The 12,312-nt window shown below is 34.3% G+C and overlaps 1 protein-coding gene across 3 annotated transcripts in view; it reads right to left on the bottom strand.

The window, feature by feature from the left end:
* The window catches only part of LOC144972815 (uncharacterized), a 14,869-nt gene extending 12,756 nt beyond the window's left edge, over positions 1-2,113 (bottom strand). For 2 of the 3 annotated variants that reach the window (XM_078914485.1, XM_078914483.1), the window contains exons 1-2: positions 1,977-2,112; positions 1,613-1,737 (exon numbers count right to left, since the gene is read on the bottom strand). The gene's annotated coding sequence lies outside the window, so the exon portion shown is untranslated. Of the gene's footprint in view, positions 1-1,612; positions 1,785-1,976 lie in introns of all 3 variants that reach the window. The other variant, XM_078914484.1, reaches the window with a different exon arrangement.
* Positions 2,114-12,312: the final 10,199 nt, after the last annotated feature.

Below are 12,312 nucleotides of genomic sequence, written 5' to 3'. Positions count from 1 at the left end.
TTAGTGGGAACCATTCACAAAAATGACTGGCAATAAACAATAACAAAGAGTTTTTTTGTTTGTGTTTTTGCTCTTTGGTATTATAACTTTCCTTTTTCTAAAATTTCGACAATGGATTTGAAATGCAATATGGTTACATCAAAAGGCATTCGCTTTAAAACTATCTAATTACTACAATCGTGAAGCAAGACGTGAGCGACTGTATTGCGACATTAACAATCCTATTTGTTGGATTTGGAACACTGAACGAAAAGGCTTAAGTGCATACATGAACTCATATACATAGATAAATGAGATTGTGAACATAAGAAAAGTACATCAAAAGTGGGTGCAGTTCATCAGTTTCCTATCCCTTCTACCCGTTTTGTTTTTCATTGATTTATTGAAATCTTTTAGATTAAAATGTAGTCTTATCTTAAATAAATTGAGAGCAAGTATCCACTACTCTTCTATGTCGTAGTAGTTGTAGGCTACTATCACGGCTATAAACCTTGGGAAAACCAAGGGAACTCACTCGCCGAGAAACCGCAGGAGAACTCTTGAGTAGATATTCTCGTTGTTAGTTCCTCGGGTACAACTCAGGGACATAATGGGAATGCTCTATACTTCCTTTCCACTTGCTCGAGGTCATTGGTCACATTGAAAAGTATGCTCACAATGACCCATATAGTGAAAAGTGTTCACAGTTTGAGAAATATCCAACAACACAATTGATCATTTGCTTAGCATGACCCATGGGTCTGTTTACAACTTTCATAAACAAAGCAGCGTATTTACATTTATTGAGAAATGTCCAATCGTTGTACAGAAAAAACCCCCCAAAAAACCCCCCAAAAAACATAACAAAAAAAAAAAAAAAATAAAATAAAATAAACTCATGTGATCGATTATTAGGTTGGACGAAAATATGAATATAGATCTCTCCAATTGGTGACAAACCCTAATAAAGCGTATCTAAAATTGCCTTGTAACTATTACAATTTTTACGTCTTTACATTTGTCAAAAATAAAAAAAAAAACAAAAAAATCGAAACATACAGAAACAATCAAAAACAAATAAAAATCCCCCCCAAACAACAACCCCCCCCCCAAAAAAAAAAAAAAACAAAAAAAAAACAAAACCCCCCCAAAAAACAAGATAAAAAAAACCTAACAAAAATGAAAACAAGGAAAAAAAAATAAAATAAAAAAAAAAAAAACAAACCCAAAAAATCCAACAACAAACATAAAAAAAAAAAAGAAGCAAACAACATCAAATAAACAATAAAAGGCCACCCCCCCCCCCCAAAAAAAAAGACAAAAAACAAAAAACAAAACAAAAAAACAACCCCAAAACAAACTAGCAAACAAAAATAAAAACAAACAAAACAAAACAAAATAACACAAGAAACAACAGCAACAACAACACCTTCCAATTGACCATTATTCTCGAACAAAAATGCATTCACCACAGTGATACGATGTCAATGATCATAATGGCATTACCACCATGTGAGAAGTTTGCACTTGTAAATAATTTTTACCAAAAGAATCCAAGAACTCGTCTGTATGGTCCAGTCTGTGACATGCAAAGTTAACATTAAGTACTCAATAAACAAGACAATGCATTTACCTTTGTCAATGAGATTCCAACTTCGATAACAAGAAATTATGCGGTAAGTGGTTGAAATTATAGCATGCTTAACAGTCTCACTTATCACTGGAGTAGACTAGAATACAAGATTGTCCATCTTAAATCTTGATTCGCACATGAAAAAGAAAAGATAAATAACGTACATGAGTATCTAATTGTCAACAGAACAGCAAGCAGTCCGCACAGTCAAGAGATGAAAAATAAACTTTATCATTGAATACATACAAAATACGAACGACTGTTCATGTCGATGAACGAAATGAAGAATATTAAAATTTATTTCACTAGTTTGCATTTAAAGCATTTATATACCTAATCTTTTCTATAAAATGAAATTTATTACATGCAACGATATAGACTAGTTCCATTGTGTGGAATGAATAAAACATTCTCGTTCGTCCACTGACACAAACCGAGGTGTACTTATTAATGATATGCACGGATACACGAACATATGTTGTTTACAATGTAGTAGTGTACTATAATCAAAGCCCATTGTGTTATTGTTAATCCACCAAATCATTTACATAGATAGACACACAGAACGGTTTTTGCATTCTCCATAAGGGAACAATTTGTAACACATGTTGGATTCCCATGTTCCATGTGTAGTTAAGAACCGTGTGTTGTTGTATCTTAGATATGTTGATGTTTGAGGTTTTCATAAAAAGCGCATTTTCGATAAAAAATTTTCTTTACTTTAAATTTTAAACTGAATGCTGCTTAGCCGGTTCTGGCTGGTCTTATGTCAAAATAGAAGGAACGAATTCTACGTCACTCAGCTTTTTGCCACAGTTTTTTTTGCCAGCCATTTTTATGAGTTTTTCTCACTAAATTATATGTTATTAATCAGACTATAGATAGATCGAAGATGACGTCACTTAGGTCTTTGTTATTGTTTCTTTGCCATGTTTATGAGTAATTCTCACTAAACTGTATTAACCAGACAATAAACGTTCAAGGTTACACATAGTTTTGTGTGCTTGTCCGTTATAATTCCGGATGGCAATATTGTGAACTTCTTGGCCAAGCGCATACTATCTATAGATAGAACGAAATTGACATCACTCAGCTCTTTGTAATTGCTTTTGCCACCCATGATAATGAGTAATTCTCACTAAATTCTGACGTTCAAGGTTGCACATTGTTTTGTGTGTTGCGACGTTAATTTCAGGTTGGCGAAATGTGAGCTCTTTTTTCGGTCAAAGCTCACAGCATCAATAAACGTTTAAGGTTACACATTGTTTTGTGTGTTTGTACGTTATAGATAGAATGCGCTTGGCCAAGGAGTTCACAACATTGCCATCTGGAAGTATAACAGACCAACACACAAACTCTGTGTAACCATGAACTTTTATAGTCTGGTTAATACAGTTTAGTGAGAACAACTCACAAACGCGGATGGCAAAAACAATAACAAAGGCCTGAGTGACGTCATCTGCATACTATCTATATTCGGCTGGTAGATGTTTTGATTTTTTTTAGTTAAGCGCATCGCATCAATTATTTTTAGACAGCCTTTTAGTGATAAGTTCTCAGTAGGCTATAAATAGTGTGCGCTTGGCTAAGAAGCTCACAACATTGCCATCCGGAAGTATTATGGACCAACACACAGAACTATGTGTAACCTTAAACGTTTATAGTCTGGTTAATACATTTTTAGTGAGAATTACTCATAAACGCGGATGGCAAAAAAACAATAACAAAGACTTAAAATGACGTCAACTTCATTCTATCTATATACATTTGACTATAAATGTTAAAGGTTACACACAGTTTTGTGTGTTTGTATGTTACGGCGGATGTTGTGAGTATATTACCTAAACACACATCACAAATAAACTAAATAAAGAAAATTGAGTTTATGGTAAAAACGATCATGATGAGGAAATGCTTTTTAAAATAAAGTTTTGGAAACAAAACTCACTCTTTAACTAGGCAAGTTAACTGCCGTACTCTGGAAAACCACGTATTTATAGATTTGACCAGAAATCTCGTTCTTCAAATATCGATCGATTTAACAGATCCTCATCTTTGCAAACGCTCTCAAACATTGGGAATTCGCGACGTATTCAAACGAAGCCAAATGCTTAAATTAAAGCTTAAAATGAGATTTTATGCATCCGATTCACCCAGACTAAATACCGCTTTGAGATGACTGGTCAAACTGGGCATGATCTATATTGACTTTCCATGTGCTCGAGGTCACATTTCAAAATGTGCTCAAAGTGACCTACATAGTGAAAAGTGTTCACAGATTTTAAACTATCTAACATTACGATTGGTCATTGTGTTCAGCTTGACACATGGGTATGTTTACAACTTTTATAAACAAAGCAGCGTGTTTACATTTGTTCAGAAATGTCCAATCGCTGGACAGCAACAAATCACGTGGTCGATGACTCGGTTGGAAGAAAACATGAATATAGATCGCTCCCATTGTTTATAAAATTATTAAACTGTAGTGTGCGGTCCTGATAGCTCAGTTGGTAGAGTACTCACTTCACAATCAAATGGACTGACATCGATCCCGGGTTCAGTCGAGATTTTTTTGACCCCCCTCCCCTGTCCACCCAGCAGTGATTGGGTTGCTGGGTCTGCTAGATCTGATGGAAAGTACTTTGTGATAAACTAGCGTCCTATCCAAAGGGTAGCAAGCAATTGTTATTGTCCGTTTCACGCTATCTTGCTTGAAAATTCCAGACCCATCGGTATACGTGCTCCTCATCTTAGGAAGAATAATATTATTAAAACAATTAAATACTTGTCATTATTCATCATGTCATCTATTAGAGTTCTTAGACGCCATGGTAGCAAAGAGAAGTCCAAAACATCACTTTTTTGTGGATACTTTACTGTCTGATGAATATGGTCACCTTTTCAGCTTTTTAGACACAAACTCTCTGAGAAAGCCGACATCTTTGTCTTTGCTCTAGAAAATTGAGTCTCATCACTGAAAACAACTGTTTTCCAGTTATCTGCACTCCAATCCTTCGCCCACCGATATCGTTTTTTTTTCATCATTGCTCGTTTTAAGAGTTGCCTCTTTACTGGGCTAATGACAACACTGCAGAGTCTTTAACACTGTCTCAACATCAAAGCATCAACTCGAGGCGTTATTTTCTATATTTGGTCAGAATAGAATTCAACAATCGTGACGTCAGTTCCCTCGTAATGACGAATAGTAACTTAGTAACTGGTTCTAAACTATCGGAACAATGGCGGATGCCTTTATGAAATACTTCTCCGACGAGCATAAAAGTGTATCCAGAGGAGAAAAACATTATAAATCTGACCATGTTTTGACTTTTATACATTCTGATCACAAGACATGTTCTAGCCAGCAGGAAGAAAATAAAGTACAGATTTTCTTTGTTTAGAACCAAGCTGCTCGTTGCTGGGCGGACTTGACATCAGACTATTGAATCCTATTCCTTTCCATTAAAAAAAAAAAAAATGATACTGCTGATGGTTTTGTGCTGTTTTAAAAATGTAACCTAAAGTGGATTTTCTAATGTTAAGAGCAGTTGCTATACCCATTTTTCTCATTGTTGTGCTTTTCTTTATTGTCAGTTTACTTGCTCAATTTTCTTTTGAGGTATCCGACATGAAACATTATTCTGAATGTCAATAAATTATGTCTTCGAAAGAAGATCTTGATGCAAAGTTACACTTGTAATCCGGCTTCCTGAAGGACACACATCAATCAAACAAGGATTTCATTCAAAACAATGCAATGATGATAAGTTGTCAAATGTGAAGTAAGAGTGTCATAGAAAAACCTAAAAACTAATACAAACCCAATTGATTCAGGTTAGTGCTATTTAAATCCATCCAAAGATCTGCTGTCCTAAATAATTTGCACAAGGGTGTACATTCGACAATTGATTATGCAGGACTTTAAAAAAAAAAGTGAAATAGAGGTTTAAAATTATTCTGATTTTGACAATTTCGTAAATTGTGATAAAATTGAGATAAAGATTGCGTGGCCCCGCCCCTAACAGCAACAACAACAAAAAAAAAAATGAAAAAGATGAGACAAAAGAAAACATCAAACAAAAGAAAAAAAGAACAAAAAAAAAAAAAAAAAAAAAAAAAACAAAAAAAAAAAAGAAAAAGAAAAACAAACAAAAACAAAACAAAAACAAAAAACAAAAAAAAACCCAAAAAACAAAATAAAAATAAAAACCAAAAAGAAAAAAAAGCATAAACAAAAAGAAAACAAAAACAAAAAACGAAAAAAAAAACGTAAAGAAAACCCCACCACCCAAAAAAAAAAGAAGAAAACCACAACAAAAACAATCACAAAAAAAAAAACAAACAAACAAAAAAAAAACAAAAAAAAAAAAAAAAACAAAAAAAAAACAAACAAAATGAACTTGAGCACTTTTAGAGCGCAATAAACACTAATTGTGCTCAAAGCGCGTTAGAACAAGTCCCTAGCCAACAACATCCGAGTTGTAGGACTAGACATGTAATCATGTAAGGCGATATTACTGAGACAACACTGTAAACAACCAGGTACTCATTTTACACTTGAGTACGGAGAATGTGAGTAAAGAGCATTTTTTCGTTCAGAAATTAAAATAAACATTTTGGACTAATAGCATTAAAGCCTTTTAAAAGATTAGTTTTCTATCTATCTGTGGTCAATTGATCTAGAAATACAGAATACAGAAGGAACGAAATTGACGTCACTCAGCTATTTGTTATTGTGTTTTAATGATTGGTTCTCACTAAATTATATCAAGCAGACTATAAATGTTTAAGGTTACACATTGTGTGTTGGTCCTTTTAATCCGGCTGGCTGGTATTGTGAGTATTTAACATAAACACATAGCATAAATAGAGAAGTCTGGATTAAAAAAAAAAAACATTTTTTTTCTCCAAAGACGGCGTCTGTTTCCATGGCAATATATATAATATTTTCTTAAAACGACATACTTTTTCTCCTTGAATATATTCATTTCATCTGTAGAAGAATAAAATTGATCAATAAATATAAAAACAGCATCTTAAGTTTCACCCCCAATTCCCCCCCCCCCCCCTTAAATCTGGTATATTTACTTAATTATGGCGACAGTACAAGTTTAATATGAAACGATTTCGTGGCATACTTGCTTTGTTTACTGTCTGATCCCTCTCTATATTTCCAAACCCACACTTGCACAAATACACTGAGAGGTACGAAAGAGAGAGAGAGAGAGAGAGAGAGAGAGAGAGAGAGAGAGAGAGAGAGAGAGAGAGAGAGAGAGAGAGAGAGAGAGAGAGAGAGAGATAGAGAGAGATAGAGAGAGAGAGAGAGAGAGAGAGAGAGAGAGAGAGAGAGAGAGATGCATCTAAAGACTTGGGGGACCACAGTTCCTAATAGACGCATTGCTTGGTACCTAATAGACCGGTTCAGTATTCGGAGGAAGCACTTGTGTATTCATGGTCTTATTGCCGGTTCAGATTCTGATATGGAGAGCAGTATTTACTTTTAAAAACATGCAACTAATACTGCTTTTTCGTCTGGGTGGGTGACTGAAAAGAGCAAAGGCCATAAAAGAAAATAATACCCCCCCCCCCCCCAACAAAAACAGAATTCATACTGTAACCACCATTGAGTACAGACGATACAAGTTATTTTGCATTTTATTTTATTTGTTTTCCACGTTAATTTGTGTATTGTTGTGCTGACGAAGGGATGTACATTGTTCCCATACGAAGCCTCTCCATTTTCACTCTTTCGTTCGTAACAACAAGAGAGGACTTTTGGCCTTGTATTACACCTCGGCAGACTAAACTGTATGGAGAGATGAGGAAGACAACGGCGATCTCTCACCAACTTGACATTCAAAGATGAAAACACTGTGAGAAGGCATAAAGAAGAAGAAGTATACCTGTAAACAAGTTAAAAAAAAAGCTAAGATGATTATTTTCAAAACTAAATGTCATCATCATCAACAACAACAACAACAACAACAACAACAACAACAACAACAACAACAACAACAACAGTAGCAACAACAACAACAAAAATACTGAATGATGTGTAACCTCGAGCAGACCAAAATATGAAACCCTTCCTAAACTCGGGAGAAATGTCCCACTTTACCTGCGGCAAGTCATCTATTAGAATTCTAATAAATCATATTCAAATTTTTTCTCTCCACAACTACAGTGTCTATATTAAAGCCCCAGAAATGATACCTAATACAATAATTAATATGAATTATGAACTTTCTTCATGACCTGTCAGTGTATCTGTGAGGCTTTGAAAAAAACCCAAAACAACCCATTCCACTCATGACATAAGCTGAATTTTGATTCTTAGAGACATCGTCGGTGGCGATATATTATTATAATCTTTATTAAAGGCATATAAAAACTTTTAAAATTTATAAATAGTTTCTGATTTCATCAACGTCAATTAACATGAAACAACAGTAAGGTAGTATTATTGATTGGATTATTTTTTTTTCTTTATCGAATAGGAGGCAGCAGGTTATTGTAAGCGGTGAAATGTTTTAGAATGTGCCCCAGGGTATTGTTTTGGATCCACTTAAAAAAAAAATACAAAAAACCCATCAATAACCTACCCGATGTAATCTACACAACTTGTAAATTATTCTCAGATGACACGAAAATATAATATGCAGATTCTGATCATTCGGTGGGGTATTGATTCTCTTTTAAAGTAGTCTTAGGAATGGAAATATAAAATTTAATGTAGAGAACTGTAAGGTTTTGCATACAGGAAAAAAACCACCCTTGTAAAATAAAGACGTTAATACATCACTTGAAATCCAGACAGACGACAGAGAGTATTATACATGTCTTGTCAGCAAATACGAAGTTGAAATGGGATGTATTAATTTTTACTGTTTTGTTATTGGAGGGTTTTGAGCCCGAGTCGTTTCGTGTTTGGTATTTTGTTCACTTTTAAAAAAAGCTGTTATACTCATTTTCGTACATGGCATTTTACAGTCCACAGCTTCTAGCAGCTTAGTATTCACTTATGCAAGACAAATAGTAGCTTTCACCATGCAGCTTTTTAATTGTCATATTGAGGTACAACAAAGGTGCAGTATCCGATCCTATACTGGGCATCTTTAGGAAAAATAATCATAGTATCATCAAAATCATACCATAATCAATAAGAGTTCCATAGGTCCAAAGACATTTAAATACTCTGTTGTTTTACAAATATAAATATATAGTAGTTAATACAAACAAAAGAAAATATTAAATTGATAGATACACAACGTCGTACATACAAACGAAGGTTAAGTTGGTGCATAAATAATTTTTCACCAGAAGAACAACAAATCTCATTCATCGTATAGTACATGGGGTTACCTATCAACTGCCTTTTTCAAAGCATTTATTAATTCAGCATTAAAAAAAAAATTAAAATCAAGTGGATTTCATGTCCTGACAGTTCCTTCCCAATTTTCAATTAAAAACAAAAGATAACAAAATAAAACAAAATCAAAAACATTAAAGCTGATTTTTTCAATATATTTTCTTCAAATAATTCTACTCTAAAGTGTGCCAATTCGTATTAAACAATTTAACATTCCATTTTGTTTATAAAACTTGTCTCTAATTGAATACTAAACGACTGGAAGGCATGGGGTGTAGACGGTAGTGAAGAAGACTAAATATACCAGCTTCAGATAGCAAGGAAAGTTGCTGAAAAAAACCGTTTGAACCCAAAGCATCCGTTAAATGTTTAGTTCTAATTTTGAATATATGCATTTTTGTTCAATGTTAAATTAAATATGAGCACCTCAGACATTCTAAAATGTGTTTATTATAATTTCTGGACATGTTTTTTTTTTCTCTTCTCACCAATATTAAAACTATCTCGCAAAAGTACGTACTACTACTGTATGGGGTAGCATGGCTCAGCGGTACGGTCTTTGCTTCGTACCCCAATTGTACCAAGTACGAATACCCGCTGCGCTGTGTGGCCTTATTGCACTCTCTCAGTTTGCGACTGCATTGCGGCTGGCGCCTGAGTTATTCCAGTCTTCCCTTGGAATAGACCCGAAAGACAAATTTCCCAAATGGGATGAATAATAGGAATTTTATTATTAATATTATTTTTAAAATTATTATTTTAATAATATTATATTACGACAACGAAACCCATGTACTGCATTTGTACGTGTTATCTCCCTCATCCCATTCACCCACCATTTCCCATCCACGCAGCCTTACAACATATTACCTCCCTTAGGCCAATGCTAATCCAAGACACGACATTTCCGCCCCTTTACATCTCCCAATGCTCCAATACTCATCCATAAGAAATAAGTCCTGACAACCAGCGTGCTTTACCACGGTAGACTATGCTAATTCGTGCGCAATATGTGACAACCGACTCAATATTTCAAGACGACAAAAGAGTTTCTTGTTTCTGCAATTGACGTTCAATACTTTTTCAACAGCAATACAATATGACTCTTCTCCATATTTCCCCCTACCCCATAAACATACATATAGAGAGAAATAGATACATAGACGGAGAGAAAAAGTAGTGCGTGGAGATAGATAGATAGATAGATAGATAGATAGATAGATAGATAGATAGATAGATAGATAGATAGATAGATAGATAGATAGATAGATAGATAGATAGATGGATAGATAGATAGATAGACAGATATGTAGATAGATAGATAGATAGATAATAGATAGATAGATAGATAGATAGATAGATAGAGAGAGAGAGAGAGAGAGAGAGAGAGAGAGAGAGAGAGAGAGAGAGAGAGAGATGTATCTGTTAAAGGACAAGGTATGAAGATGAATTTTCCACTCAATTCAATTGTTACAATGGTTTTTAACGTTACAAATACTAGGGGATATAAGTTTAAGATGTTTACTGAAAAATATATTTCGTCTTTTGAGAAAAAAATACCCTAAATCAAAGAACTGTCATTATTTGGAATAATCTAACGTTTGAGACCAAACCGGGATAAGCGTACTGCAGTGCCACTGTTCATTTCTTTATAATTTTTGGTGATTTGACGTTTTCTCAGTTTATTCTAATTTTGGTTTGACTGAGAAATTTCATGCCTTGTTAGTCTTTCAAATTCTGTTAACGATGGATTGCATCTTGGTGACGTTGATCGAGTATAATGATTACCCTATTTTAGACAATTTAGGACACTTTTCATTGGATATTGCGTTCGTCAGGTGATTATTGATTTTTAAAGTGCTCTGTTTTGTTGGAAATTGCTCAGATTAAAAAGAATACCCACAAATATGAAGTTCTTTTTCTTCAGCTACCAAATTGAGTCTACTTAATGTAATCAGAAAAAAATCAATTTTGATGAGATTGATAAATTGATTTTGACTGACTTCACAATTATTTTCGTTTTATCTTGTAAAGAGTGGAAGGAGACATTATCAATTCGAATTACTTTATTACATTCGAGATTTGGAAGCAGCAAGAAAAGAGCTCAGGATGCTATGTAAAACAGGTTAAGCACATTTAGTAGTAATTGTATAAAAAATAAACTTTTTTTTTGAAGAAACAGGCACACAAAACTGATGGGAACAATAAAATAGTGAATTGTATGATGATCTGGAGAGAAAATACCCACCAATCAATTTCCAGTGGTCCAGTTATAACAAAAGATGAAATTCAAAATGCCTTGGACCTAGAAGCCACGGGGAAAGCTGCCGGGCCACTCTGTCTTGATTAAGAGGGCATAATTTATCAATGTTGTTTAGTCTCGCCAGACCTGTGTCAACGTCTACCAAGAAATGAGAGCAATGGGCGATATTGAAGGCATCAAAGTCGGAGGGGTTACTATAAACAATATTGGTAATGCAGATGACACGCATGGGACTGATAGCAACGTCTGAAAGTCAGCTCCAAACATTTATTGAGAGGCTTCTAGAGAGACGAGTGAAAATTTGGGGATGGAAGTAAACCAAACCTGTCTACTTGAAATTGGAAAAAATGTCATTTTCAGGGGTAATAACATAAAAGATATTATATCACTTTAAAAAATTACCAATTTGGTCTTCAATACGTTAAAACTATGATTTTTAACTCCATTATAGCTCTGGCACCAGAACATTAAAAATCTTTATATAGTTCTCCGTTTAGAACCAATAATTCGTAATATATACAAAATGTTCGTAGTATTAGGTAGGTCTGAACTAAACATCAACAGGACTGAGACAATGCCACCGTTTTCATGTGAAATACACATACATGGGGGGAAAAGTTGAAATGAGTGAAAGTTTTCAAATACCTCAGGTCCTTGATAATAAAAAAAGGGCGATGCACCAAAGAAATCAAATCAAGAATTACACAAGCAAACTAAGCTGTTATGGACATGAGGAATGTACTTAGTAACAAAGCAATTGTTTCAAAACAAGATACAAGGTATTGAAATATTATGTGTGGTCAACGATGTTGTATGGCTGTGAAAGCTGGACCATGAGCAAATCACTGATGAAAAACGTCGAGGCATTCGAAATATGGTGCTTGCCAAGAATTCAAATAATTTTTATACACCGCACATAAAATAAACCAACACATGTCTTGAAAAAAATCGTGTAAGGTGGTTGTATTGTAGCATAAACTTGACAGAATATAATAAAACGCATCATTGTTATCATTGTCTCACTCTATTAGTGTGTGTAGTATAGTATTACGGCCAAGGAAGCGTCCT

The sequence above is a fragment of the Berghia stephanieae genome, chromosome 5 (assembly GCF_034508935.2).
Source record: "Berghia stephanieae isolate SIO BIC M18660-M18661 chromosome 5, UCSD_Bste_1.3, whole genome shotgun sequence".
NCBI lineage: Eukaryota > Metazoa > Mollusca > Gastropoda > Nudibranchia > Aeolidiidae > Berghia > Berghia stephanieae.
Note: the sequence above shows the minus strand (reverse complement) of the source record. Positions and strands in the feature narration are given on the sequence as shown.